Consider the following 6,000-nt stretch of genomic DNA (forward strand, 5'->3'; position numbering starts at 1 on the left):
TCTGTAACCAATGCTCTTTAAGATTAACACAAAATGATTCAGTAGAAAGTTGTGTCACAGTAGAACTAGCAACTTGCAAGCGCAGTACATAACTATTGTGGCCAGTATCTATCTAACCTCCCACTTCTTCATCCTTGCTCTAACATTAGTGGGAGTTTAAGGAATCAATTCTACAAGCACTATGGACTCACTCCATTAGAGTCGACTATGGCAGTACACCAGTCTTATTATTCTTCTTCTCTCTTGTTTAGCAAAATTGGTGCGTTAACTTCTGAAAGCCGGCATAATGCCAGCGCAGTCAACTTGCACCCGAGAAAAACAGACGCCCGCCATGATGAGTGAGACAGACTTGCGTTACTGTACCAGTCCAGTACATGCAGGTGGTGATGCTCTTACTTTTCTATTATGGGTGGCACTGAGAATACTCTGTTACAAGGGCTACTGCTTAATTAATTTAACTTTCACCCTACAGTGCCAATGAATACTAGAAAAGGAAAATGAAGAAGATAAATAATCTGATTATCTATCACTGCACATGGTATGCATTTGCTTACATATGGGATGACTTTAGGTGCTTTGCTTTTTATTAAGTGAACAGTGATACATCCACACATGAATGACCGAGTTCTACTAAACTTATTAACAGAGGTAGTGAGTGGCCATCGTAATAGCCGGATATATGCTGTGCTTGCAATACAAACTACTGCTACTATTCATGGTAGTATTCGGAGAAAATGACAACTTCTTTTCCTTGCCTTTCCTACACTGGGACGGACGTGCGGGTGCGGTGTTACATGCTCTTCAAAGTAACACTTAGTTCATCCAGTGACCATCTACTCTCTCTAGATACACATATGCTATCTAAGAGTCAGATAGTACCATGATCCAGGCATCCATCCATTCAAACTATATGTCAATCATTCTTCTTCATGCTTCTCATCTGGACAAACCTTACGTTTTCTCACGGGAAAACAACCTTTTCATTTTATTTGGGAAACCGCAAGCCATACATCCGTGCTTGACTAGCATTTGAATTTCAACCAAAGCATATATTGCGCACACATACAGTTTCTGTTTCACCCACCTAGGCTGTTCTCCTCCCACCCATCCTTGCTTCATCCTTCACCCAGCCATGCATCATATTCCTTCCCAGCCACCTCGGGCACCAATGAAACACGTATCATTCTTCTTTGTCAGTCATCATTACTTTTAACTTGTTCGTCCTTCCACACTTACTTACACCCTTCTTTCGCTTTTCGTTCATCCCATCCATCAAGTTCATCTCAGATCAGATTTGGATTCTCGAAAAAAAATTCACTGCTGAGTTGAAGTAAATTTAGAGGAGGCTACTACCTGGTTGATAAAAAACGTTGTTCTAAATTTGAAAGTCTGCTTACCAGTATAGTAACTTAATTGTAGAACATATATACTACACCCGTGTAGAGAGCACACTATGCAGTCTGCAATCTCAATAAGTAAGGAATATAAGAGCTTACCACTGCCCGCCACTACCGTGGCAACCCGCACAGCAGTTTCGTCCAGCACATGCACCGCCTCCTCACCAGAACTGTCCTCCTCCACCTCCGCGCTGGGCCCAGCACCAGATGTTCCACCTACAAAGTACATTTAAGAATTTTAGATGTCATAGACATACACCACTCACTAGTATTTTGTCTAGGAATGAAGAAATGTGAATACAGAAACCAATCTAATAATTTGTGACTGTCTACTCTAAAGTAAAAATGTCCCTTTTTCCAGGGAAGGGTGTTGTCTTGCTGCACTTTTTGGCACAACTGATGAATGCTTGCTTTTTAACACGCACCATTTTTCTCATAACAGACAGAAGCTTCACTTCTAAGAACAAATCATCATCACTAGGACGGAGTGACCAACGATTCAGCACCAAAAAGAAAAATTAAAGTTCAAACCAGGTGAGGGCTCGGCTCGCCCACAATAAATGAGTGAAATAAATCACTAAGCACTTTTCCATTTTTAATCAACCGTTTATGTTTTATGACAAGCTTGATTTTAATAAATATGTTTACTTTTAATAAAGCTTTAAAACTTAAATAGACTCTGTGGTTTTTGGTCAAGAGGGACTGGGCAAAAGGTTTTGCAATTTCCAAGCATGAGTCCGTGCCTCTGACACTTCTGGACTCTGACTCCGTACTCTTGCTCTGCGTTGGATAATAATCATTGGGGATCAATCATCGATGAATTCGGGAGCTAAATGACTCTGCCACACTATCTAGTCAGTAAGGAGATTGGGGGTTCTTCAAAGTCTGATATCACTGAGGTATTTGGAAAGTCTACCTGCGCCTATTATAATTGACAAACAATGCACTATTTAGTGTCCATAGTTCTGTTTGTGCAGATTTGTCCCTGCAACAGTAGTAGTATGGACTGTCCTCCTATCCAAACCAAAAGTAAAGTAGTATCTTATTCTTTCTTGGTGGTCATTCACCTTTTTATTGTTGGTAATTGTCAAAGCATAAACATTTAGAAGACTTGAAAAGACATTATGGACAATCCCAGAGGACTGCACTCAGTGCATAGAGCTGTTGCTGAATAGAATGGGAGTTTCATTTAACAGCTTTTGCCAACTGTGCAATCTTAGTTAGCTACACAGACAGACTAATAAGAATAATCTAGTAATACCACAGGGAGTCATAGTAGAGGCAGGATAAGAATTTAGATACAGTCTACAAGAAGATCAAAGACGATTTAGAAAAAATCGAATGAGGAACGCAGGGGAAAATAGGTACTCTATATTAAAATTAAAACTTACCGGGGCCAGCAAAGGAGCCCTCGCCTGACCGATCCTGGCCTTGAACAGCAGCAGCAGCCGATAACCCCTCCTCCTCTGTCCTCTTGCCCCTGGGGGGAGCTGATGTACAACATGAAAGAAAGAAAGAAAGACCCGAAAACATGGATGATTGTTGTCAACCAAATCAAACATTTCAAAAGAACAATAACAAAATATTTTGGCGAAATAGCAAATAGACAACTATTCCACGGGATATATTGACCTATCTCATGTGGTCTACTACGATATTAGTATTGCTTGATTTGCGGACTGTCGACTTGGAAAGTTATGTAACTCACTAAACAAACTACTAAAAAGGTTGGCCTAGGACTGGCAAGCGATTCAGAAAAGGGGGTGGTGATGAACAGAGTGTCTGAATTAAGCAGACCACTCTTACCCAGTCCAAAGATCAGGGCTTGATCCATCACCGTTATTTATCTCACTGCCCCATCCCAGCTCAGAACCTGGCTATATGCAAATTAGTCTGTCCCTGGCCCAGTGCATCATGGGAACAGGGCAGACCAAACTACCAAGCCAATTCTTCACCAGAAAGGAGACAAGCAGCAGTCCGCAGCAGCGAAGTGACAGACAAACTCCATTGTGATTGCAGATCAGCGACAACACTAATAAGTTTCCTACTACATTAACCAGTCATTAAAATACTCAAACTATCAATCCACCACCACTATTTCTTCTTATTGCCAGGTGTACAAAGGAAGGACTGGACTTGAGTCTGTAGGGGCAGATTTACAAGCCCCTTGCGGCTCTTTTGCTCCATTGTTGCGTGACTTTTGTGACGCAGCGACAGAACAAAAGAGGCGCCATGGTGCGGTGTATATTAACAACGTGACGCATATGGGAGATGCATCACGTTGTAAAGCCCTGCGTCATCAGGGGGGCGTTCCGGCGCAAGGGAGGGCGTTCCTGCGCAGGAACGCATCCTAAAAGTGACTGAGGGAAATCTACAAGATTTCAATCAGTCACTTTTAGGACAATGATGCACGACTCAAACCCTGCGCCTGCTTGAAGCAGATGTACGGCTTCACGCAGCATTGGGGAGATAGGGCACCCCAGAGCATTGCTGGAGCTGCGCCATCGTTGCGACGCAACTCCAGCAATGCGCCGCCTTTACGGCACAGATGCGTAACGCTTCAGTGACGTTTTGGGCCCATGGTGCCCTGCATTATAAATACGGCGCACCATGGGTGGTGGTGGCGTGGCGCACAATTACTGGTGCATCCCTGCTACTTTGCAGGGATGAGCCGGTAATTGAAAATCTGACCCTTAGTGTCTAGCATTACGCAGTTCTTTACACTACACTCATACATAATTTCTCAGGCCAATGAAATGAACACAAAATGGAAAACAAATAAGCATAGTAGCAACGCTACTGAGAAGGAGAGCAGTGCACCTGAAATGCACAGAAGATTTTGAAATATAATTTACCTACAATGTAATAGGCAGCATTATTGCTCTTGGTAAAAAACAAAAATTTGCAATATAATAACACACAGAGCGGGAGAAAACAGAGTAGTGATGAAATAGCTAGAAATAGCTACTACTACTCACAAGCCCGGGGATCTCGATGCCGAGCACGTCCAGCAAGTCGCTTTCCCGGTCCAGGAGATCCGTCCAACGGTGGGTGGCCTGGTTGTAGGGGCGCCAGACCCCAGAGTGTTCAAACATGGCCCGGCACACCTTCTCCCACCCAGAAGAAAAGAGTTTAAAAAAGTAGTTTAAAATTAAACATAAGTAGCAGAAAACACAAAAATATAGAGCTAGAAAAATAGAGGGATAGGTAATAAGTAAAATAGATTAAAAAAAAACTTCAAACAAGCAAAGGATGGCAGAGATTGACAGAGGATACAGAAATCATGCCCAGAACCATAGCAATGAATGAAAAACAAGATGGCCGCGCCCTTTCACGACCGCGTGGGTACGTTCGCGCGAGATTTCCCCCGCGATCACACGCGAACATGTACTAGCGAGCGGCACACTTTGCGAGATTACACATAGCGCCCGGAAACGGAATTACGTCACGCAAACAAGATGGCCGCGCCCATGTACGACCGCTAGGGTAACTTCGCAAACGTTGCGCTACAAGCGGCTTGCGAAAATGCAAAAAAACACGCGAACTAACACGCCGCAAAAAATACAAATCATATATTTGCACGAATTCGCGGCTTCCGAAATCGATCTCGCCCGAATTCGCGCCCCACGAATCGCGCGAAATTGCAGAAAAACGATTTTTGTAAAACTGAAAGCACTCAGCAGGTGCAAAAATCTTATCATTAGTAACCATTCCCTATAGTGCTTCCTCAGGGGCCCCTCCAGAGTTCAGTTGCCTACTTGCAACTATTCTATGACCCTGCTCTGACCCTCACAGCAGGCTCAGAGAATAGCTACAAGTATGCCACAAAGGTCCTGCTAAAAAAAATTACACTGCAACAGAAAGCAATTACAGATAAGGAAGCAGGTGCCAGACTGGAAGTTCAAATTCAGTGATACATTAATCAATCAGCCCCTAATTCATTCATGTCAGTTGAGGCAGGGCAGGTGTGCTTTTCCCCCCATAATCTACAATGATGAAACAGAGGGTGGCATGGGTGAGCCAAAGAGTGGCAGTGGTGAAACAGAGGGTGGCAGTGGTGAAAAAGAGGGTGCTGTGATGAACCAGACGTAGAAACAACATGGTCGCGACCGTTGCTACCCGACAAATAAGTTCGCGTTTGCGAACTGGTAAAAAAAAAAGTTTTTTTGCCCTTCGGGGTCCTTTAGGGACCCCCTGAGAAGGCCTAAGGGGTCAGGGAGACTCTACCCTGCCCCCTTTTCACGTTCTCAACTTTTGTTTTTCAGTCTCTCCTGCCTCATACACAAAATGGCGGCTAAAGGGTGCGAGCACCGTGCGCGCACCTCGCAATTTTCTTTTTTTTTAAATTAATGTTTTGTTTGCCCTTGGTGGTCCTTTAGGGACCCCCTGAGAAGGCCTAGAGGGTCAGGGAGACTCTACCCTATCCCCTTTTCACATTCTCCACTTTTAATTTTCACTCTGTTTTGCCTCGGGAGGTGCGAGCACCGTGCGTTCACCTCATTTTTTGTTTTTTTTAAATGAAAATTTGGGGGCCTTCGGGTCCCTCAGGGACCCTATTGAGAAAGCCTAGGGGGTCAGGAACTCTCTACCCTGCCCCCTTTTC

Source organism: Lissotriton helveticus, chromosome 6, assembly GCF_964261635.1.
Source record: "Lissotriton helveticus chromosome 6, aLisHel1.1, whole genome shotgun sequence".
NCBI classification, from domain to species: Eukaryota; Metazoa; Chordata; class Amphibia; order Caudata; family Salamandridae; genus Lissotriton; species Lissotriton helveticus.